At 30.3% G+C, this 25,619-nt stretch overlaps 2 protein-coding genes across 2 annotated transcripts in view; one reads left to right on the forward strand and one right to left on the reverse strand.

Moving 5' to 3' along the window:
- The window catches only part of LOC126883285 (cilia- and flagella-associated protein 251-like), a 287,613-nt gene that overhangs the window by 211,965 nt on the left and 50,029 nt on the right, over nt 1-25,619 (reverse strand). The window lies entirely within an intron of this gene.
- The window catches only part of LOC126883287 (uncharacterized), a 118,339-nt gene continuing 99,482 nt past the window's right edge, over nt 6,763-25,619 (forward strand). Inside the window, exon 1 of the mRNA XM_050648634.1 lies at nt 6,763-7,058. The gene's annotated coding sequence lies outside the window, so the exon portion shown is untranslated. The remainder of the gene's footprint in view (nt 7,059-25,619) is intronic.

Consider the following 25,619-nt stretch of genomic DNA (forward strand, 5'->3'; position numbering starts at 1 on the left):
AACATCTATAACAATCTGAACGAATTCTGTTTAGTATAAGTACAGTTCTGCCCAAATTATTAGACGCACTATAAAATATTTTATAAAAAATGTTAATTATGTTAATTAATAGGTTTTGTATATGTACCAGACACAAATTGTCCTTCACATAACATTTCGAACATTTGTACTTATGGTAGTGGTCTTTTCGGGCCGCTGATCACAGTTTAAAGAAGCAGAAGAAGAAAAAGAAGATTATTAAGCTTCTTGACAAGTGACGTCCGCGCATCACTGTTTTTTTTCTGTGCGTGTACTGATCACAAGTGCTTTCCAAATAGTTTTATAAAAATTATTAGACAGTGTTTAAAATACCACAAAAGTCATCAGAGAATAATTGTGTATCCCGAAAGAGGCGGAAATATGAAAATTTGCAACAGAAACTGGTAGAGTTAAGGTATTTATATGATATTTTAGGGTTTTATCCCAAAAGACCAAGTTATTTATAAGATATTTTTGAATCATTTTATGTTAGATAAATTAAATTATGTGTGAATAGATCGAAATATAAATATTTAATATTTACGAAATGACAATTTTAACCAAATTCAAACTTGGGGTCCTTTTTTGTTGTTATCAATATATTTTCTCTGTTGTCATAGTTACTATATCTCGCCTTCTTCCCTATTCGAAATACTCAAAACGTCAATAGTATTTGTCAAAACACACAGAGATGTAACAGGCGCTATGTTGCCACACTGCACGGGTTTTCCTATTAATGTTTATTTTGTAGCAAAATGTCCGACAGACATGATATTATGCAAAAGTTTATATTGTTTGTGTCAATAAGGATACCTTAAGGTAGCCCAAAGTAATACAGACTACATTATTAGGGGTTTAAAAATAAAATTATAGCCCAAAGGTTTAAAATAGAACAAAATAAAGGGTTTACGAATAAAATTAGAGCAGGGGTGATTTTAAGCAGCCCAAAAAATCTTTATGATTATTTGACCTGCCTCTATTTTTCAGAGGTACTCTACAGTAGTCCAGAAGTTTAGAATAGAACAAAATATATTAGTTTAACTGCTTTTGTAAATTTTACTTCGATTTCACGTTACAAGCAAGTTTACTTGCACTAAATTATTTGTTTGGTTTTGTGTTCAAACAATAAAACGAGGTATTTTTTAGTAGCCTAGACAATCTTTATGATCATTTTATCTGCTTCTATTTCTCAGAGGTATTTTTACAGTAGCCCAGCAGTTTGGAATACAATAGAATTATATTTATTTCACTACTTTTGTAAATTCTACTTCGATTTAAGATTACAAGCAAGTTTAATTACACCAAGCTTTTTGTTTGGTTTGTCTTCAAACAATAAAATTACAGCAGAGGGTACTTTTTAGCAGCCCAGACAATCTTTATGATTATTTTATCTGCTTCTATTTCTCCGAGGTACTTTAATGTAGCCCAGAAGTTTAGAATACAATAAAATGTATTTATTCAACTACTTTGTGCACATTTTGCCTAGATTTCATATTACGAGGGTAGTAAGTTTACTGCTTACATTAAATGTTTGTTTGGTTTGTCCTCAAACAATAAAACTAGAAGAGGGTACTTTTTTTAGTAGCCCAGAAAATCTTTATTTTGAGCTACTCCTATTTCGCAGAGTTACTTATAGTAGCCCAGAAGTTTAGAATAGAATAAAATATATTTAACTACTTTTTGCACATTCTGCATTGATTTTTATCGTCTACCTTAATATTACAAAGTTAGTAAGTGTACTTACAATAATTTTTTGTTTGGTTTTGTCAAAAATATTAAACAAAGATACAAAATCAGCTTTATTAAGTCATCTCGAAGTCATTACGAAGCCACAAAAGACCACTGTTTATCCAAAGACTATACCACAAAGCCAAGCTGCTGTTTCCACTCAGCATCCATCAAGAGTTCTTTCAGAATCTAGCAACTTTAATCAGCAGCGTTTAAACTTAAATCCAACCTTGAGCAGACCAAGAATTGGACAAAGTCAGTACTCAAATCACCCTCTACTAGCATCGAGATGCAAACAATCGAACAGACAGCAGTACCAAAAGCAAATGAGAACAACCAGGATGTCATACTAAATGTCAATAAAAATTAATAGGGTAATATGGTTAACTGTATTAAAATATGGAAAGGGATTACTTCAGATAAGAAATTTTTAAGTTTGGTCTAAGGTTTTAATATTTTATTTAAAACAACGCCCTCTGAAGAGAGAGCACCAAAAGTTCTCATAGACCCAAACTGGTCGTATGACAAAAAAAAAATTACTTGAAAAGTAATTAAAAATTACTATTTCTCCTTCTTCACATACAAAAGGACAATTTATTTTTCGTAGTTTTTTGTGCCTAAAAAGACGGAAATCAGAGATTTTGTTTTGAATTTAAAACAATTGAATTTCTTTATAGAAGCCACATATTTTAAGCTGGAAGACTATAATAGGTCAGTCCTCAAGCTCATTTTCAAGGGTTATGGCAAAAATAGATTTAAAAGTTGTCTATTTTGCTATTCCTGTTCATTAAAATTCTAAAAAATATTTAAAATTTAAGTACAGAACTTTTTTATATTAATTAAACTGTTTACCGTTTGGTTTGAATAATATCTCGGCTTTTATATTTACAAAAACTTTAAAACCAGCCCTAAATAATTTAATAACAGGAGGCTTTACTTTTGTCAATTTTTTAGAGGACCATTTACCAATTTCAAAATCATATTTAAAATGTAAAGAAAATATTGTTTAAACATTTTCTATGTTTTTTCTGCTTGGGATTTACTATAAAAAAAAAAAATCTAATAGTATTCAGAACATCAAAAATAAAAGTACATGTAAAATAAGATCATTTGCAGCCTTAATCGGTCAGTTTGTAACAGTTCGTCCATTTATGGAAGTTAAATATGGAAAATTATACTAAAAAAAAAACAATATATAAATAAATACAAAAGAAAAGTAGCCTCTTTCTTAAACTAATAGTTATAACACTAAAATGACCATACCTAAATACTTAAAAATGATTACAATTGGTGGTTAAATAACAAACCAATTAGTGAGCAAAATATAAAATAATCCAATTATGTACTTGAAATATTTTGCGATGCATATATCTTTTAGCATGGCGGGTATGCTGCATTGATAACAAAACTCATGGTTTTTGGAGTCATGAACAACAACTACATATAAATGTACTTCAGTTACTAGCAGCATATAGTGGCTTGAAATCCTTTTTCAACGAATATAGGAATTGTAACATTTTGCTAGGAATAAATAACGCAACAGCTGTGTCTTGCATTAACAAGATGGGTAGTGTACAGTACTCAACATTTGCAGATAAGTTTAATAATTCTGAGAAAATAGGAATTTAAAAATTATTTTTGCATCTGTAACAGTAAAAAAAATGCTTTTGCCTGACTCGGAATCAAGATCTTTAAAAATAGAAACAGAGTAGGTATTCTTTAAGTGATAATTGTGTTACTATAATTTTTGAGCAGCTTCTTATTCCAGAAATCGATATGTTTGCCACATATCCTAAAAAAAAAATGTGCAATGTATGTAATTTTGAACCCTGACCCCGGATCAGAGAAAGCCAATGCCTTAACTCTAGATTGGCATGGATTTAAATTTTATGTTTTTCAGCCTTGGTACACAACCTTTGACCACCATACCTTACACAACCAAAAAGATAATTATGGACCTGATAAAAATTTAATCTAGAATTTTTTTTTGGGTTTTATATCCAGGACATCCTATGGGTTTCCATATTCTTGTCAGGCAAGCTTTTTAAGAAAAGGCATTCCTGAGGATTCCATCCCATCTATTACAACAAATCACTAAATCTGTATGATACAGTTTTCAAGAGATGGTGACGGTTTAGTATAAAATAATAACCATTTTGCTTATGAATTATCAAATTTTAATTTTATTAAATCTATCGTAGAACCGGATTATAATTATAGCTCGTATTAACATTCACAGTGCTGCATTGGCGTTGATAGAAGATATCCTAGAATATTATAAAAACATTTTTAAATTTTTTTACAAATGTATATATAACCTCAAACCTTAATTGCCCAAATATTAATTAACTTGGGACCCTCTACCAGTATTACTTTATTTAGAAACATTATTTCGTCTCACAAGCCTTTCCCTGAAAGATCTTACTTACAAACTTGTAATGTTGATTGCACTCACTTCAGTTCAGAGGTTGCAAACCCTGTACCTAATAAAAATTCAGAATATTTTCATGGATCAAGATAAAATTGACATTTTGATATAACATAGGATAAAGACTTCCCCAAAAAATAATAATAATAATAATAAATAAACAAATATCAACCTATTTAAAACAAAAAACACAGTTGAGAGTGTTTAGAGATTTCTAAAACATTCGTCCTCAATCGGAAGACAATTTGTTTATAACTAAAAACAAAAAAAAAAAGAGACGTATAAAGCAACATCTACCCAGGCGTTGAGTAGATAGATATAACATTTTTTTAAATTAAAAATATAGACACTAATATTTTTAAAGTGTATAGTGTCAGACATGCATCTACCTCAGCGGGAGTTAGAACTGGATTATAGAAGATATTAGAGAGACGGCGAGATGGACAGAAAATTCTCAAGTATTCAATATTTTTTATAATAAACCTCTAGCAAAAGATTACGGACTCTTTGCAAAACCGTATTGTCTGGTGAGTCCATGTAATTGTATGTAATTGTAATTATATTACATGTGTAGGTTACTAATATTAGTAAGAACATTAATTTTCTTATTATGTTTATTTTTACCTGGTTGAAAGTACACATCTCATATAATTAAAATATAAACATGAATCTTAATTAATAATTGCTCTAATATATTAATTAGGTATACATAAGTATATATTTTGTGTAAAGTTTCTAAAAAAAAAAAAAATTGCTAAGTACTATTCATTTTTGGATTGCAATGTACTTTTGTTTATTTATCGCACAATATTGTTTAATCTTTCAACAGCCTACCATAAGTACAAATGTTCGAAATGTTATGTGAAGGACAATTAATTGATTGGTTGACTTACCTGTTAAGGAGGGACAATCATAATTGTCCTATCTTACATTTCGAACATTTGTACGCTCCCCCCCATTGATTCTTTTGAACCCACCCATGTCTTGTGCGATAAAAATAAAATAAAAAAAAAACAGTGATGCGCGGACGTCACTTGTCAAGAAGCTTAATAATCTTCTTTTTCTTCTTCTGCTTCTTTAAACTGTGATCAGCGGCCCGAAAAGACCACTACCATAAGTACAAATGTTCGAAATGTAAGATAGGACAATTATGATTGTCCCTCCTTAACAGGTAAGTCAACCAATCAATTAATTATGTTGTTTGGTGGTCTATTAAATTGTCTATATTGAATCACAAATAGAACATTAATATTAATGAACCAATATGTATTTATTGACTCTTGAAAGAAACAGATATAACTACAACTAAATATTGTCAATTTGTTGTTGTCATATTGTAGCTCAACAAAATAATAACATTTAATAGTACTTTAATTCTTTCAATTTAATAAACTGTAATACACAGAAAAGCTTTTTATTTCATATCAATCACAACTGTAAACCACATACCGCTAATAGGCTTAGTTTTATAGTAAGTTTTGATAAAACGTTTTAGCGGTATCTACCTCTTTTTATATAATACTTTGTTTTAAAATATAATTAATGGTTCCCTTAATAAACTGGGGCATATATCCATGCATAAAAACTATTAGCTAGTCCATAAATCCCTTACGGGCCAAAATTTTAGCACTCAATTTTGAAATCGATTTTGCCACCATTTTGTGAAATGTTAGTTACCGCCTTTGGGCCTAGCACGGCAGTATATAGGATCTTATAATTCGATTCTAGCAATAAAATTGCTGGTAAATAACCTTTCTTTGTACTTTACTAATTAGACCAGCGTATTATAACTATTTTTTTTCAAAATTTAAAGATTATGCAAAAAAAAGAAAAATTTATATTTTGTCGATAAAATATTAAATAAGCATCTCATCTTTATAACCTTTATAAGTTTGATCAATGTATCATGATTATTTTGGTTTTTATTGCGATCATAAATTGTTAATTAACAATTGAATTGTTGCTAAAATATTCGTTTAATTTTCACCGGCTTCTGGAATTACAATCTATACCAAGAAGGCTTTGATGTTACTAAGTTATTTAATTATTCATTAATAATTACTTACCTAAAACTTTATTTGAAAATTAGAGTTTTTGTTAGGAAAACCCGCATTTTCCGAGGAAAATTTTCGTCGGAGCAAATCGTGAAAAACATATCTCTATGCAGCATTTAATTGCGGTGAATTTTTATTTGGGTGTTTTTGTTGTAAAATTAAAATCTTCGGAGTTATAGAGCAATAATTGAAAAAAATACGATTTGTCGGCGCCATTTTGTTTATAAAAAAAGTAGCACACTATCTGCGGACTTTGTATACCTATATTATTAATATGGAGGATCTTATAATTCGATTCCAGCAATAAAATTGCTGGTAAATAACTTTTCCATGAATTTTGCTAATAAGCTACTGGTCTTCTTTTAAAACGCCATGCCAGGCAAAGTTTTCTTTGCAGTAAGTTTTAATCTTTCTGCCTTTGTGATAATTTTTATTATTATCGGTGTTAATCTTATGCCTATATATGTAATACTAATATATAAATTATATTTTTAACATCCTTGGTATATTTGCCGTTGGGCAATACGTCTGCTGTTAAATTGTATCGTATTACCCTTCATAAAAAAATTCTTGAACTTTTTAGAACAAACAAACGAGCACGACACGTTTTTCGTTCATACGGTTGTTTGTGTAAAAAATCTTGGCCTGACTTCGCTGTCACCATGTTATATCAAGCAAACATATGATAAGAGGATATCACGGCAAAATAAAAGAAAAGTAAAGTAGTATTAATGTGATTGTGCGTCGTAGATTTAGTATCTCGTCGGTGTGTAATAAAGCTTGTGACGAAAAACGTGACTTTTGGATAGGGTTTCAATATAAGTTTTAAGGTAAGATGTGAAAACGAATTTTGTATTCGATAGTTGAACCATAAGATGAGTGATCGAATATCTATAGACCAGGGCGCATCTGTAAAAATATTAGTACATTTGGACGTTGAGAGGTGACTCAAATTTTTTTGCAGAAATTGCTTGAAAATAACTCAAATAATAATACTTGATTTATCGTCCCTCTCAAAAAGGTCCGGAACATTGTTTAAATAATCAAAATGTCAAAAAATGAAGGATAAATTCGATCTTTTTCTTCGTTTTTTGATTATAACTTTAAAAGTATTCATTTCCGAGATAAGTTGTGCTGACATAAAAGTTGCGTAATTAAATTTCCTAGAATATAGAATTGGCTAAAAATTTAAAAATTTTGTTGCAAAATAGCAATAATTGCGAAAAAACTATACAAAAACAAGTATTCGCATTTTATGTTTTTCAACAATTTATGCTACACTTAGGACCTTCATATTTCACCCAGAAAAACATTATCATACAGTAAAATAGTACTGTAAAATTAATTAAGATCGGTTCAATAGATTTTGCAAAATAAATTTTGCAATCCAGCTTTCGCAAAAAAATTCATTTTTTCAAAATGTTACAGGACTAAAAATAAAGCAGATAGCAAGTTAGAATTTTTTTTGCCTATAGAAGTGTACTGTACCTTTTATTTGTAATTTGCAAAATTAAAATCGATTAACTACCACGGCGTCAGGAATTTTTTTAAGTAAACATTAACTATTGGTGCTACGAGCAGGACAGCGGATAGTTTGCTCTGATTGGGCATTCCAATGACCTTTGATAATGATTGATACATTTTAATTGTTATTACATTTCGATATAAATAAATAAATTTGTTTATTGCAAAATAAAAACACATACTCTATCTTTTGAAATAACACTTTTAGCAAAAACTTTATTTGTTCATATATTTTAGCTTAGAGAATAAAAGTTTATTATTTTTAAACATATGCAATTGTTTAAACAATATTTCACAAAAAATAATAAAATTAGTTTGATTTTTTTGGAGTTAAAATATTAAAATACAACAAAATATAGAGTAAGAAATATATTAGATGAAGATTGGAAGAAATTTTGGTCGAAATCAACTTGTGTGAATCGAACACCGCTGTCCTGCGCGTAGCACCAAAAATTAACGTTTATTTAAAAAAATTCCTTACGCCGTGGTAATTAATCGATTTTAATTTTGCAAATTGCAAATGAAAGGTACAGTACACTTCTATAAACAAAAAAAAAATTCAATTTGCTATCTGCTTTATTTTCAGTCCTACGACATTTAAAAAAAATGAGTTTTTTTTGCGAAAGCTGGATTCCAAAATATATTTTGCAAAATCTATTAAATCGATTTTAATGAAATTCACAGTGTTATTTTATTATATCATAAAGTTTTTCTGGGTAAAATATGAAGGTTTTAAGTGTAGCGTAAATGGTTGAAAAACGTAAAATGCGAATACTTGTTTTTTTTATGGTTTTTTTCGAAATTATTGTTGTTTTGCAACAATGGTGACTATTTTTTAAATTTCTAACCAATTCTGTATTGTAGGAAATTTATTTACTCAACTTCTATGTCAGTACAACTTTTCTTAGAAATGAATAGTTTTAAAGTTATAATCAAAAACCAATAAAAAAATCGAATTTTTCCTTCATATTTTGACATTTTGATTATTTAAACAATGTTCCGGAACATTTTGAGTGGGAGGATAACTTTAATTTATTATTTGAGTTAATTTCAAGCAATTTCTGCAAAAAAATTGAGTCACCTCTCAACGTCCATCTCAAAACAGATGCGCCCTGGACTACTAAGGAAATCGAAGAAATAAGTGTATTTTATTTTATTTTATGTTACTTTACTCTAGCATCTCAATAATTATTGTTTCTGTTTCTTTTTATATTATTGGAATATACTTCTTAGTACCTACTGTTTCAACACTAGATATATTTTAATTGGAAGGTTTTATCTAAACAAATCCTTTATTATAACATAATATATATTCCTACGATTCTGCTGCATGAATTGAGAGCTGGTGTTCTTATTATGTGGTTTGTGGCTTATTCGCACATAGAAGTACGACTTACAAAAGTAACCCACACGAGAAAGTAATCTCCACGTCTAGTCTGTCGAATCGTTCGTGAAGAATGTCTAATGCAGAATGTCACAGCATGATCTGCGTAGTAGGTACGTAAAGCTGTCCTATTGAGAGCACATATCGTTTTTGTCCATATCATCTAATTCAGACCTAAAAGAAGTTTTTAACCATTAACTTATAGCGCTTATCGTTGACGATGATGGCCTACCAATATCGTTCTCAAACCAGTACATATTTAGCAATGTGGCCGCCAAACAAAACGTTCTTGGAACAGATGTTTTTGGAACTCCTCTGAATTTGGTGTGTTTCCAAATACAATAGTTCTATTGACAATACTTTTCCGATAAAGAATAAGTTTAGTCCATTCATTAACGGTAAAATATTTCAAAACTTTAAATTTTAAGGAACCGCTTGGATTGACATGAAATTTGGCATACACACAGCTAACAAGTCAAAGAAAAAAAGTGCTATTGTGCCGATATGTGCTTTTGCCCTGGGGGTGGTTTTCACCCCCTCTTGGGGGTTAAAAAATATTCGTCCAAACAAAGTCAGGAAATGGGTAAACTGGCTAATTTAAAGTAACTTTTGTTCTATAGAGTTTTTTCACTAAGTCAATACTTTTCGAGTTATTTGGCAGTGAATATGTTCATTTTTTCAACAAAATAACCACGCTTTTAGACGGTTTTTCGCAAATAACTCAAATTGTAAGTATTTTGTCGAAAAAGCATTCTTAGAAAAAATATAGCCTATAAAAAATTTAAAAAAATAGTGAATATATCACGTTTTTTTATTTAGTAGAAGCAGAGTAATAGCTAATGAAATATAGGTTCATATTCATCAAATTCCAAGTGGAATATTTTAACGTGAAATAACCATATATGAAGCAAATTTCGGGGGAAAACTCATTTAAACTTATTTAAAGTGTTTAAAAAAAGCTTCATTTTTGTTTTATAAAAAAAATTTCCAGCATCAAAATTAAACAAGTTACGCTCAAAATAAAGTTAGTCCCTTTTGGTTTTGGTAAAAAAATCGAGAAAATCACCCCCTAATTAGTATCTTAAATGAACTTAATCGTAACGAATTCACAAGTTTCTTGACTCGTGTATATATTGTTTATATGATCTGTAAGTTTCATCGGTTCAAAGTCCTTATTATTGAAACGGCTGTAGTTAAAAGGGGTTGAACGAGTCACTGATCGACGAATGTATGCAAATTTAGAAACACCAAATCTTGATCAATTTTTGTCTAACAGAAAAACAAAATAATTCATGATATTCAGAAAAGCAAGTCTGACTTTTTTTGTATTTCGAGACTTTTGGTATCTCTAACAATTTTTAAGTTATTTTGAAAAAAGCATATTTTTCAAAATTTAAATTTTTAAAAATTTTACTTTGAAACCAAATTTTTTCAAAAATAAAGACTTTGAATCGATGAAACTTACAGATCATATAAACACAATATAAGTAAAATAATTTATGGAGCGGCAACGATTAATTTCATTTAAGTTGCTAATTAGGGGGTGGTCTTCCCGATTTTTTTTTTGCAAAAACAAAAGGGACCAACATTATTTTGAGCGTAACTTGCTTAAATTTAACGCTAGAAACTCTTCGTAAAAACAGAAATAAAGATTTTTTTAAACACTTTAAAAAAGTTAAAATGGGTTTTCCCCAAAAAGTGCTTAGTTTTTTGGATATTTCACGTCGAAATATTCTATTTGAAATTTGGTGAATATGAATCTATATTTCATTTGCTATAACTCTGGTTCTACGAGATCCAGAGACCTAACGCGTACACCATTTTTTTTTTACTTTTTTATAGGCTATATTTTTGCTAAGAACGGTTTTTTCGACAAAATACTTATTTTTTGAGTTATTTGCGAAAAACCGTCTAAAAATGTGGTTATTTTGTTGAAAAATGAACATATTCACTCGCAAATAACTCGAAAAGTGTTGACTTGGCGAAAAAGCTCTATAGAACAAAAGTTACTTAAAATTAGTCAGTTTACTCATTTCCGGAGTTGTTTTGGACATATATTTTTTCACCCCCAAGAGGGTGAAAGTCACCCCCAGGGCAAAAGCACACGTCGGCACAATATCACTTTTTTTCTTTGACATGTAAGCTATGCGTATGCCAAATTTCATGTCAATCCAAGCGGTTCTTTAAAATTTAGAGCAAAAACTGTGAAAGAATGGACTAGTTGGTTTATAATATTGCTCCAGAGTCCATTCAGAGTCACGATGCAAATTTCGTGGCCTAAAAAATGTTATGGAAATTGCATTTTTTAAATCGAATAAGAACTAGGTATAATAATATGGTATGTTTTTATTTATATTTTATACACCAACAATCTTAACAACGTAGGCATTTTGGTATATCATCCAATATTAATAAATTTAGGATCATTCTTATAGTCCAAGTAATGAAACTTAAAATAGGACAAAACCTCGCAATTTTTACAGAATGGATCGATTTGGTTGAAAATTTGAGAATTAGTAGTGGATAGTCCAAGGATCAAAATCTATATGATGCTGAAAGGCGCTTTTACCATGGGGGTGGTTGTCACCCCAACTCGGGGGTGAAATTTCTTTAGTATAAAACCGCAAAAGTTAGTAAAAACATTTATTCTAAGCAAAAAACGTTCTATACATTTTTTTGATAAAATTAATAGTTTTCGATTTATTCGCTATAGAAAGTGTTAGTTTTATATCGAAAAAATCAATGTTGTTAATAAGTTTTCGGCTAATAACTCCAAAAGTTTTCGTTTTATCAAAACAACTTTACTTAACAAAAATGTATCTTTTGAAACAATAAACAAAACCGTTTCTTTTAGTTTTTTAAGACCAATAGTAATCGAGCTATACATTATTAAATGTTAGCTCTTCTTCGTCAAATGCTAAATACTGCAGTTTTAAAGTCAAAAGACGGGAAAACTATGCATTTTTCGAGGATAACTTGTTGAAACTAATTTAAAGCATTTTAAAATATCTATCTCCAGAAATAAAAACAAAGACTCTAGCTCAAAAATTAAGTGTCGTATATTGAAAAGAGTGTTAGTCCCTCCTTTTTTCAGCGAAAAAGTGATCCGAAGCAACCTCCTAATCACCACCCTAATTAAAATTAGTTATTAACCTTATTTGGTCTTCTTTATTTTTATATTATTAATAGGTTCTAAAAGTTTGAGAGGCTTAGAATGATTAGTTTTTAAAAAAATGGAGTTAGAAGCGAATAACGAATTTTTGTAGTTTGGAAAAAATGGACTTTTCTTCAGAATAGAAAGATTAGCATCAGAGATATGAAAAAATGTTTAAATATGAAATTGTAGCTTACTTAATTCTCAAAAAACTGGTTTGAAAAGCTTTTACTACAGCAAAAAGTGAGTGAGCTATTGATAATTAAAACTTGTAATAACATGCAAAAACCACCTTTACCAACCCTTTCAAAGTCACCTCTTTTTGCGACTGAGGATTTGAAAAAGAATTAATATTAATAGGCTTATAGACCGTATAAAAACCTACAATATTCTTATTTGTCAAACTTTCTAAGATAAAAAATAGAAAAGTTACGGTTCAAAAATCAATATATTTTTTTGAAAAAAAAAACGAGAAATCCAATTGGAAGCATAATAATGTAAGTTAGCGATGTATTTAGTCATTGGCCTTATTCATTCTTCTTTATTTATGTATTATTAATAGATTCTAGAAGTTTGACTGACTTAGAAAAATTAGTTTTTAAAAAACTGGAGTTCAAAGCGAATAACGAATTTTTGTAGTTTGTTAAAAATGTCGACTTCTTCAGAATAGAAAGATTAGCATCAGAGATACGAAAAAATGTTTAAATATGAAATTGTAGGTTATTTAATTTTCAAGAAATTGGTTTAAGCAAATTTTTTCTACGGCAAAAATTGAGTGAATCGTAAATTTGTATATTATTGAAAAACACTTATTTTTTCGATATAAAACTAACACTTTCGATAGCGAATAAATCGAAAACTATTCATTTTATCAAAAAAATGTATAGAACATTTTTTGCTTAGAATGAATGTTTTTATCAACTTTTGCCGTCAAAATATAATAAAAAATTTCCACCCCCGGGATGGGGTGGCAACCACCCCCATGGTAAAAGCGCCTTTCGGCATGATATAGATTTTGATTCTAGGACTATCCACTACTTGTTCTCAAATTTTCAAGCAAATCGATCCATTCTGTAAAAATTGCGAAGTAAAAAGCTTCAGTTCCTGGACTATTAGATTAACATTTCAAAAAATTATTTTTTATTGAATATTTTCACGGCTAACCTAATAAAATTTTACATAATTTTTGTTGAAATTAATATTTGGTTTAAAGTATCACGAATAACTCAAAAATTAAAGCAGTTAAGGCAGTTAGGGAATGCTTATGCTTAAAAAATTTAAAAGTACCATAAAATATCATTTCATTACAATATTAAAATACAGGGTATTTCATTTAAGAAAACTTAGAAAATACTCCGAGTATCGATAAACTCTGTATACTAAAATTAAAAATTTCGCTATATTAATAATAATTGGTAATAGTAGACTATTATAATCAAAACCACTTGAACATAAATGGAGTTTTTGATATCAAATGAGTACAATTCTACAGGGTGTGAAGTTTGCTACAAAATTTATAAAAACCGTAATTATCTGTTAATATCCTGTATACTATTACAAAACCTCATATTTTAAGAAAAAAGACATGGAGGGGAATCCAAAAATGAAAAAATATGTAGGACGCCGCATTAAAAGAAAAACGAAGTTTTACTGCCGCTATATCCGGAAGTAGAAAATAGATGAAAATATTTTCGTTAAATAGTTCATACTTTAAAACACCTTTATTCCAATTTCCATGGTTCTCCTATAGTCCAGCTATAGCTTCTCACCTCGCAATTTTTACAGGATGGATCGATTTGCTTGAAAATTTGAGAATAAGTAGAGGATAGTCCAAGGATCAAAATCTATATCATGCCGAAAGGCGCTTTTACCATGGGGGTGGTTGCCACCCCATCTTGGGGGTGGAAATTTTTATTATATTTTGACCGCAAAAAAAAAAAATGTTCTATACATCTTTTTGATAAAATTAATAGTTTTCGATTATTCGCTATCGAAAGTGTTAGTTTTATATCGAAAAAATCAATGTTTTTCGATATTTTCGAAAAATATTGATTTTTTCGGTATTATACTCATTTACAATTTACTCAAGTTTTGCCGTAGAAAAATTTTTTTTAAACCAAGTTCTTTGGAATTAATAACCTACAATTAGTGATGAGCAAAACAAGAACAAGACCAAGACCAGGCTAGTCTTGGTCTTGGTCTTGTTCTTGCAAGCTTGGTCTTGGTCTTGGTCTTCCAGCTAAAAGGCAGTCTTGGTCTTGGTCTTGGTCTTGCTGCAAGAGTCTTGATGGTCTTGTTTTTTTGGTAGTAATAATTTCAACCAAACAATTTCGAATAAAATGTACATTGAAATAAATAAAGATGTGAAGAATGAAACAATATTTTTTGCTTTAAAATTTTAACAGAATGTAGAATGTAGTTTCAAACGGATACCAATTTTAACATTATACATTCACCTAATGACCTAATTATTTCTCTCTATATAAAGAGATTAGAGTATATTTTTATAACGGTAATGTTTATCAGTAGAAAAAACCTGCATTTACAACCCTTGTTGCAATTGCCGGCCTTCGGTTGTGTCACGTTGTGTTTTGCATGCTGTCGATACCTGCCGCCTGCCTTCAGACCACGTCTTGAGTCTGAATTATTGTTTATTGCCCCTGTATTTTAATAAAATGTTAAAGAAAAAGAGCTTCTTAAAGGTGCCACAAATGGTCGGGGACCTTCAATTGACGGATTTTACGAAAAGGGATAAAAGGTTTATAGTTGTTAACAGATAATGATCTGATCCTTTCACTCGAACACTGTAGTATTTATCCTACGACGGTCAAATTTAAGAACATAAATTAAATTTTTTTAAGAGAACACAAAAATCAAATATTTTTTAATCTATTTAATCATTATTTAATATAATTAACTTTTTTTATAAACTAACTAAAACATACTTTTTAGTAAATACGTACATATTTACCATACCTATTTATAGACCTAATACTATAACATAATAACTAAACCTAATGGGGAGTTATAAACGCTTAATTCTGTAATTTGTTATCTTGCAGTTCTTTAATTTTATTTAAACTACATTGCTCTCGTAATACGAATTATTCGCACTTTTTATTTTCACATATTTTTGGATTGAATACCCATTATGACATTTAAAAAGTTGAAAATATTCGGATGTGGGTAGTAAAAACTAGAATTTAAAACACACTGAAATGATGCGCATGCATTTCAAGTGCGGCATATACTATTTGTACTACTGGCCCTTTCTGGGGAAAACCTAGATTCTTCCAAATAGTTTTCAACTATGAAATCAGTAAAATTCTTTACACGTTTGTCATCCGGGATTTTCACAAATAATTCAACTTCCAACTTTCGTTGATTGTAAAAAATTAATCCAAAAAATTTCCCAGTATCGGAATTTTTGTCATTATATTCAGAAACTGAACCTAAGCTTTGGATTTTGCGATACCAAACTTGACACATTACAATCGACAACCATTGTCTGGTCTGGCATACGAATCCTTTCCTCTTAGACCCATCAAATCTAAACATCGTAAACCCTGGTCGACTAGAGGTCTACGTATATCTGCAAAGAACATGCGCTCATTATCGTACCTAAAAAAAATTCTCGGACAACATATCCTTCCATGATTACGTTAGGCTTTACAAGAAAATTTACCATAAAGCAATAAAGGCCACCATGGAAATTTATTACAATGCGAGGCTGGCTAAATCAGGTAATGTTGCTAAGGAAACGTGGTCTATCGTAAATGAACTGAGAGATAAGACTTCTTCTCCCACCACAATCCCGACTTCTCCTGAGACCCTGAACAATAACTTTGTAAATGCGGCAAAAAATTTAACAAATACTATACCTCCTTCTCAGGATTCGATTTCATATCTTTCTCATAGGAATGTAAATAGTTTCTTTTTTACACGCATAGTATTAGGTGAACTACGCTCTACAATAAATGACATTAAAAATAAATCGTCATCTGGGACTGATGGCCTCACTCTTAAAATGTTTTCTGCTCTACCTGATTGCACTTTAAACCATCTTACTACCTTAATAAACAGGTCATTCGAAACTGGGGTTTTTCCAAACTGCCTTAAGACAGCGATAATTATTCCTATACACAAAGGAGGCGATAAAGATCTTGCTTCGAATTATCGCCCTATTGCACTCCTGCCCACGTTGTCGAAGATAATTGAAAGTCTGGTAAAAAAAAGAATCTTATCTTTTCTGTTGAAATACAAATTGCTTACTCCACATCAATTTGGATTCCTGAGTGACAAATGCACGAATGATGCTATGTTCTTCCTTTTCGATCATGTTTACTGCAGTCTAAACAACCATCACTCTACAGCAACAATTTTCTGTGATTTCTCTAAAGCATTCGATTGTGTAAACCATAACATCTTGACTGACAAATTACAGCACTATGGATTTAGGGGAAAGGCTCTTAAATGGCTTAAATCATATCTTAACAAAAGAAGTCAGTTTCTAAGGGTTGACACGAAGACGTCTTCTTGCATGCCATTAGAATGTGGGGTACCTCAGGGTTCAGTTCTAGGCCCTATATTGTTTCTGATATACATAAATGACATCTCTAGTCTGAACATTAAAGGTAAAATATGTCTCTTTGCAGATGATACTAGTATTACTTGGAGTAACACGAACATTATGGATCTTCGCAATACCATAGCTACAGACCTAGTCACCATTAAATCGTGGTGCGATTCGAATCTCCTGTTATTTAACGTTTCTAAAACCAAAGTCCTACCTTACAACAGTATGATGCAACCTTTAGTACTTAATAACAACAGTCTAGAGGTAGTTGAATCGGTGAAGTTCTTAGGGCTTATTGTGGATAAGTCTCTAAAATGGAACTTGCACATTGATGCCTTACACAAAAAATTAAGTTCTGCTTGTTTTGCGCTAAGATCAGTTGCTACGGAAATGAATTTGTCAACATCTAGGACCGTTTATTATGCTCTTTTTGAGTCACATCTTTGGTACGCTCTTCCATTCTGGGGTACGTGTTGTGCGACTCAATTTGAGCGTATTTTTAAACTACAAAAGAGAGCTCTTCGTTACTCCCTGAGACTCAATAGCAGAGTTCATTGCCAAGCATTCTTTAAAAAATGTAAAATATTAACTCTTCCTTCTTTGTTTGTTTTTGAATCCGTTTGTTTAATCCGCAAACATGCATCAGAAGGTCCAGAGAGACCCACTCACAACTATCCCCTTAGAAACGTGGAGCATAATCTTTATCTGCCAACCACACGGTCTGAGCTGGTTAAGTGCTCTATACTATACAATTCGAAAAAATTGTACAATCACCTGCCATCTAACATCAAATCTATTGCAGCATTTCCCGCTTTTCGCAAGGTCTTGAAAGCTTATTTGCTGGAGAGAGCTTTTTATACAGTGAATGACTTTTTTATAAACGATTTGAATTCAGCAAATTGACTTGCAGGATTATTACTTTCGAGTATTTTATACATATTTGCAGCGGCATATAACTTTTGATTTACTTTCCCTTTCCCTTTTCCTCGTTCGCCTTCTTTTTGCTCTGACGTTGTATACATATTATTTGCAAAATTTTAAATTTTTTAATGTGTACTTAATAACTATAAAATTATATTAAGTAGTATAACTCACGCCATTTACTTGGTGTATGTTTCTGTTTTTGTTTTGTTTGTAGTTTTTTTTATTATTTGTATGTTTTTTATTGTATTTTTTATTTTGTATAAGCTTTGTCCACAAATTGGTAAAATTTTTTGACAATAAAGCATACCTTAGTTATTTTTTATTCAGGCCACAATGCTTTCACAGCATTGTGAATCCCTTTTCAAAATCTATTATGATATTTTTTGTATTCATTTTAAATTTAACGACCTACATTTTTCCTCGATTATGCGAAAAGAATTGAAATAAGTGTCAGTATTTTTATTAGACAAAAATGCGAAAACTACTGGTACATAAAAACCGTTTTTAATTGCATTTTTTTTAAATGGATTACCCTATCATCTATAATTATAGGTCTGGATCCCGCGTATGAAAAAAAGCTGATTAATAGCAAGCTGAAAATTTGTTAATAGCTTAAGGGTGTCTAGTTGGATAAACTTTGATATATAGGAACACTGGAACAGAGGCAGTTTTAACTGTGGAACAGGTTAAAAATGTGGAACGGTCACACCACAAAAACGGCACATTTATTTTGTCCGACAGAACAGAGATTTTGCTCTCCGAACAGAGATTAAACTCTCACGCAAAAATCAGACTGCTATTTATCACCTGTCATAATTCCTGTCATTTGACATATTCTACATGTTCCACTCATTAAAACGCCCATTTGGTGATAAATAGCAGTCTGATTTTTGCATGAGAGTTTAATCTCTGTTCGAAGAGTTTAAGTCTGTTCTGTCGGACAAAATGAATGTGCCGTTTTCGTGGTGTGACCGTTCCAAATTTTTAACCTGTTCCACAATTAAAACTGCCCTGTTCCAGTGTTCCCATATATCAAAGTTTATCCGACTAGACACCCTTAAGCTAATAACAAATTTTCAGCTTGCTATTAATCAACTTTTTTTTCATACGCGGGATCCAGACCTATTACATTTTTTGTCTTACAAGTAATTTCAATTATCTTTGAACTGTCGCCGTTTGAAAACTTGCTTTCTGGACACTTTGAAGGTTGAGAAAATGCAAACCGTTTGACTTAATCAAAACGACTTAAAAATATAACCAAAATATTATGTATTTTAAAAATTCGATATTGTTTAAGGTTTCTTACAATGTCAGTATATGTTATTAAACTAAAAAAATAAAGTTAAATAATACAAACCAATTTTTCTCAAAAAAGTGTCTTGCAGGTTGGTCTTGGTCTTGCGTGGTCTTGCAAGGTTCAGTCTTGGTCTTGGTCTTGTTCTTGCAAGCTTGGTCTTGGTCCTGGTCTTGCAACCAAAAGGCGGTCTTGGTCTTGGTCTTGGTCTTGGTCTTGGTCTTGGTCTTGCTGCAAGACCAAGACCAAGACCGCAAGACCAAGACCAGTCTCGCTCATCACTACCTACAATTTAATTTTTAAACATTTTTTCGTATCTCTGATGCTAATCTTTATATTCTTAAGAAAATGGCATTTTTTACCAAACTACAAAAATTCGTTATTCGCTTTTAACTCCAGTTTTTTAAAAACTAATCATTCGAAGCCAGTCAAACTTCTGGAATCTATTACTAATACATAAATAAAGAAATATGAATAAGGCCAATCACTAAAAACGCCTCTAACTTACATTATTAGGCTACCAATTGGATTTCGCCTTAAAAAAATATATTGATTTTTTAACCGTAACTTTATATCTTTTATCCTAGAAAGTTTGGTAAAACAGAATTTTATAGTTTTTTACAAGATCTATAAGGCTTTTAAAATTAAATTCTTTTAAAATCCTCAGTCGCAAAAAGAGGTGACTTTGAAAGGATTGGTAAAGGTGGTTTTTGCATGTTATTACAAATTTTAATTTTCAATAGCTTACTCAATTTTTGCCGTAGAAAAAATTCTTGCAAACCAAGTTCTTGGGAATTAAACAGACTACAATTTTATATTTAAATATCTTTTCGTATCTCTGATGCTAATCTCCCTATTCTGAAGAAAAGGGCATTTTTTACCAAACTACAAAATTTCGTTATTCGCTTTAACTCCATTTTTTTTAAACGAATCATTCTAAGCCGGTCAAACCTCTAGAACCTATTAATAATACATAAATAAAGAAGATCAAATAAAATCAATGACTAATTTTAATTAGAGTTGTAAGTAGGGGGAAGTTTCCGATCACTTTTTCGCTGAAAACAATAGGGACTGACGTTCTTTTTATTATAAGTCACTTAATTTTTGAACTAGAGACTATTTTTTCATTTCTGAAGATAGATATTTTTAAATACTTTAAATTAGTTTAAAGGAGTTGTCCTCGAAAAATGCATAGTTTTCTCGTCCTTTGACTTTGAAACTACAATATTTAGCATTTAAAAAAGAAGAGCTAACATATAATAAAGTCTAGCTCGATTACTATTGGTCTTAAAGAAAATTAAAGAAAACGGTTTTGTTTATTTTTTCAAAAGGTACATTTTTGTTAAGCAAAGTTGTTTTGATAAAACAAAAACTGTTTGAGTTATTGGCGGAAAACTGATTAAAAACATTGATTTTTTCGATATAAAACTAACACTTTCGATAGCGATTAAATCGAAAACAATTAATTTTATCAAAAAAATGTATAGAACATTTTTTGCTTAAAATGAATGTTTTTACCAACTCTTGTGGTCAAAATAAAATAAAAAATTTCCACCCCCGAGATGGGGTGGCAACCACCCCCATGATAAAAGCGCCTTTCAGCCTCATATATATATTTTGATCCTTGGTCTATCCACTACTTATTCCCAAATTTTCAAGCAAATCGACCCATTTTGTAAAAATTGCGAGGTTTTGTCTTATTTTAAGCTTCATTACTTGGACTATTACCTTTAGTTGTCGATATATTTCTAATAGGCCCTTTATCTGCCTCACCCAGTGGCGTATCGATAGATCAGCGGGCCCTGACTCCAGTTAGGTTGCGGGTCCGCTCTCCCAATAAAAACAAACATAGTATATCAAAAGTTTTTAATAAACATTAAATATAAATCATCATACATCATAAAATATATCATGTACATATTTATAAAAACTCAAGGCTAATTTATTGTCCATTTACTCACGGCTTTTGCTGTAATTAAAAAAACCGCCTAGATTCACATTAAATTTGGCATACCCATAGCTAACATGTCAAAGAAAAAAAGTTATATTGTACCGATGTGTACTTTCGCCCTAGGGGTGAGTTTCACCCCTTTTCAGAGTTGAAAAAACATACGTTCAAGATAAGTTCGGAGTTGAATAAACTGACTAATTCTAAGCAACTTTAGTTCTATAGAGTTTGTTCACTAAGTCAATACTTTTCGAGTTATTTTGAGTGAGGTTATTTTTACACAAAAAAACCAAATTTTCAGACGGTTTTTCTCAAATAACTCAAAAAGTAAGTATTTTATCGAAAAAAAATTTTCTTACTAAAAATATAGGTTATAAAAAAGTGACAAATTGTGTATATACGAAGTCTGTAGACCCAGTAGGAGCAGAGTTAAAATAGACCCAGTAAGAGCAGAATGAAAATTAGGTTTTTATTTGTCAAATTTCAAATCGAATATTTATACGTCAAATAATCAAAAAATTAAGGATTTTTTGGGAAAAACTCATCGCAACTTTTGTTGAGAACTGCAAGAAATCTACAATTTCCTACAGAACCAAACCCCGACAGGAGAAAACAAACTACACGCTTCACCCAAAGAAGTTCAAAACATAATCAACAATAATCTAATAAAAAAGAAAGCACCTGGCTATGACTTAATCACAGGTGAGGTAATTAAAAATCTACCTACCAAAGCAATTAAAATGCTAACTCAATTGTGTAATGCGGTACTAAGGCTAAAACACTTCCCAATCCAATGGACAATTGCGGAAATTATCCTTATACAAAAATCAGGAAAACCTCCAAATGAGCCCACTTCATATCGACCAATTAGTTTAATAGAAATAGAAAAAGACTGTTTGACTTGTACACACTTCTATATAAATCTAAACGGGAACTGGTGTATGTTTTCAAAAGACTGATAGTGTGTAAATAAATTTATTAAATCAGCTAAGTACTTTCAGCATATTATGCCATCATCAGAGCTATCCTATAAAAAGACTAAGTTGAAAAATCTTATTCATAAAAAATTATAAAGTGAAACTTACGTCTTATAGGTGTAAAAACCTTAAAAGAAGAGAAAACTTCGAACAAACACATTCTTTAGTTTAAAATAAACCCAGGGATATAACCACTGGTTAGGGTAAAAACCCTTAAATGTTTAAAAATTACATTTAATGTGTTTTTTATAAAATGGCTACCATTCTTACAAACAGCTGTTACTGACAATATTCAAAAACGACAGGCTGCTGACGGAAACAATAGTTCCTAGCGACATCTGTGTTTTTAAAATTATTTAAAATTTTTTGAAAATGACTAAGTTGTCATATGTAGGTTACTAATTAATGAAATTAATATGAAAACTGAAGTTAAATTTAAATGACAATTGTTAAGTTTAAAGTAAAGTTAAATGTGAAAATAATCAAATTATCAAAGTATTATTAATTATTAAAAAACCAAACAACCAGTCAGTTCTGACCAAATATAGAAGTGAGATAGATGAAAACCAAGGAGAAGCACCGTTGGACAAGCTCAGAGTTCCAAAACTGTTTGAAAACAATATTATTATTAAAAGGCAAATCAAAAATATTTACTTATTGTAATCAATGAAAGAAAATTCAAATATGTTATAAAGTAATGTTCAAAAAACTAGAGCAATTGTTGGGCATGCTGAATATAACAGTATTAAAGAAACTTCTTAAAGATTGGATCAAATTTACAATTTAATTGAACCTGGGTGTTAACACAATTTTGAGGATTTCTTTTTAATTCCCTGCTAATTTCTAAGTCTTCTAATAAATTCATTTTTGTATAGTTGTTAATGGGTATACTATGTAGAATCCTACTATCTCTTTGGGGACTGAAGTTATGTTTAGAAGCATGTAAGTGATTGCCAAAACTAGATTTGTCAATCTTAGACAAATGTTCTTTGATGCGTGTTTCCAAAGGTCGCATAGTTCTCCCCACATAAGTAACAGGGCAGTCTCCACAGGACAATTTGTATATACCACTTTTTGATGTTTTTCCAATTTTATCTTTGGTATGAGAAAAAATAGATTTGATATTTTCCTTACATTTGAATGATAGTTTAAGGTTGGGGATGTTATTTAGGATTTTGGCTATATTATCTGAAGGATAACCTATGTATGATATTGATCTATACATAACTGCTGTAGTGGAATTGTTAAGGACAGAATTGTAAGCTAGGGATCTATTCCTTTTACTCCTTAATTTGTTGAGGATGTTATCAACTAAAGTAGGGGAATAACCATTACTATATGCAAGTTGTTTGATAATATCTAATTCTGAATTGAAATTAGTATCTGATAATGGTAGACTAAGTAAACGATGGATGTAGCAATAAAAAGAAGCCATCTTCTGTTGAAAAGGATGGTTAGAAGATCTAGGGATGGTATGGTCAGTCTGAGTAGGTTTTCTAAAGACTGAAAAAATTAATTTACAGTCCATCCTAGTTAAAGTAAGGTCTAGAAAATTTATAGACTTGTTGGACTCGGTTTCTAGAGTGAAATTTATAGCTGGATGTAAATTGTTGAGCAAATAAAGAATATTTTCAGCATCTGTAGAATTGCCATCTATAATAGCCAATACGTCATCAACATACCTGAACCAGTATTGACAGAACTGACTGGTTGTTTGGTTTTTTAATAATTAATAATACTTTGATAATTTGATTATTTTCACATTTAAATTTACTTTAAACTTAACAATTGTCATTTAAATTTAACTTCAGTTTTCATATTAATTTCATTAATTAGTAACCTACATATGACAACTTAGTCATTTTCAAAAAATTTTAAATAATTTTAAAAACACAGATGTCGCTAGGAACTATTGTTTCCGTCAGCAGCCTGTCGTTTTTGAATATTGTCAGTAACAGCTGTTTGTAAGAATGGTAGCCATTTTATAAAAAACACATTAAATGTAATTTTTAAACATTTAAGGGTTTTTACCCTAACCAGTGGTTATATCCCTGGGTTTATTTTAAACTAAAGAATGTGTTTGTTCGAAGTTTTCTCTTCTTTTGAGGTTTTTACACCTATAAGACGTAAGTTTCACTTTATAATTTTTTATGAATAAGATTTTTCAACTTAGTCTTTTTATAGGATAGCTCTGATGATGGCATAATATGCTGAAAGTACTTAGCTGATTTAATAAATTTATTTACACACTATCAGTCTTTTGAAAACATACACCAGTTCCCGTTTAGATTTATATAGAAGTGTGTACAAGTCAAACAGTCTTTTTCTATTCATTATCTACAGTATGGTAGTTGACTTTAGTAAATACCTAAGACTGTCAAAGAAGAGAGAGTTGCTGAACATCGACATTTGGTTCATCCACAAATGCATTAAATTCAAAGTTACACCAACTTTTGCAAAATGTAAGGTACCTTCCACTGCTACTCTTAATTTTAAGTCACAAATAGAAAGGAAATTTCTTCAAAAAGAACTTTGTAAACATCATGCACATTTAGATAAGATTAATGTTCAGCTTAAAATACTTTATGACAACATTGTAAGAGAGGTTCCGTTTGATAATTTCAGAGATTCCATAGCTAATCATTTAGATAATTTAGAGTACATAAAACAGTCTAAATTCAATAGAGTAAATAACAAGCTTCACAATTTGATAAAAAAGAAAAATAATCTCAACAGTAATAGTCTAAACACTAATAGATTGATGGGTTCCTTTAATTTTAGATTTCACAAACGTACAGTTAACTTGTCAACTTGCTCTTTTACTAATAAAGAACTTGATTTTCTGTCCAAAGGTTTAAAATTCTCTACTCTAGTACCTTTTAACAATAAAATGGTTGAGGAATTTTCAGTTGATATTGATACCATTATAGAAAGCTTACCTTTAGACAACATTTCTAAAACTAACTTGAAAAGCAATTGTTTTCTTTCTTTACAAAAAGATCTGATCAAATTTAATAACAATGTTAATAACATTAAAACCAAATGTTTTAAACAACTCCATTTGATTAGACAATTATCCTTCAAACTGAAAAGTAATAACCTCATCATAACTAAAGCTGACAAAGGCAACTGCCTCATCATCATGCATCATAGTGATTACGTTCAGAAAACTGAAGAGTTTTTAAGAAATAACAACTTTGACATTTTAGATAGAAATCCTCTAAATAAATTAATCCCTAACCTAAAAAATACCTTATCTAAACATAAAGATTTCCTACAATTACATAAAACGAAAGAAAAAACCTTCATTTTGTCAAATCCTCAAATACCTAGACTATATGGTTTACCAAAAATTCACAAACCGAATGTTCCTATGAGACCAGTGGTTAGCTTTTACAACACACCAGTTGTTACATTGTCTAAATTCATTAATTCCATTTTACAATCTACAATAACTTTACAACCTTCTTATTCTGTCAAAAATTCTACCGATTTAGTAAATAAGCTGTCAGTTTTAAACTTACCTAGAGACTTCTTTCTAGTTTCTTTTGATGTAAGTAATTTGTTTACTAATGTACCTAGAGATGAAACCATTCCTATAGTGGAGAAT

The sequence above is a fragment of the Diabrotica virgifera genome, chromosome 4 (genome assembly GCF_917563875.1).
Source record: "Diabrotica virgifera virgifera chromosome 4, PGI_DIABVI_V3a".
Taxonomy (NCBI): Eukaryota; Metazoa; Arthropoda; class Insecta; order Coleoptera; family Chrysomelidae; genus Diabrotica; species Diabrotica virgifera.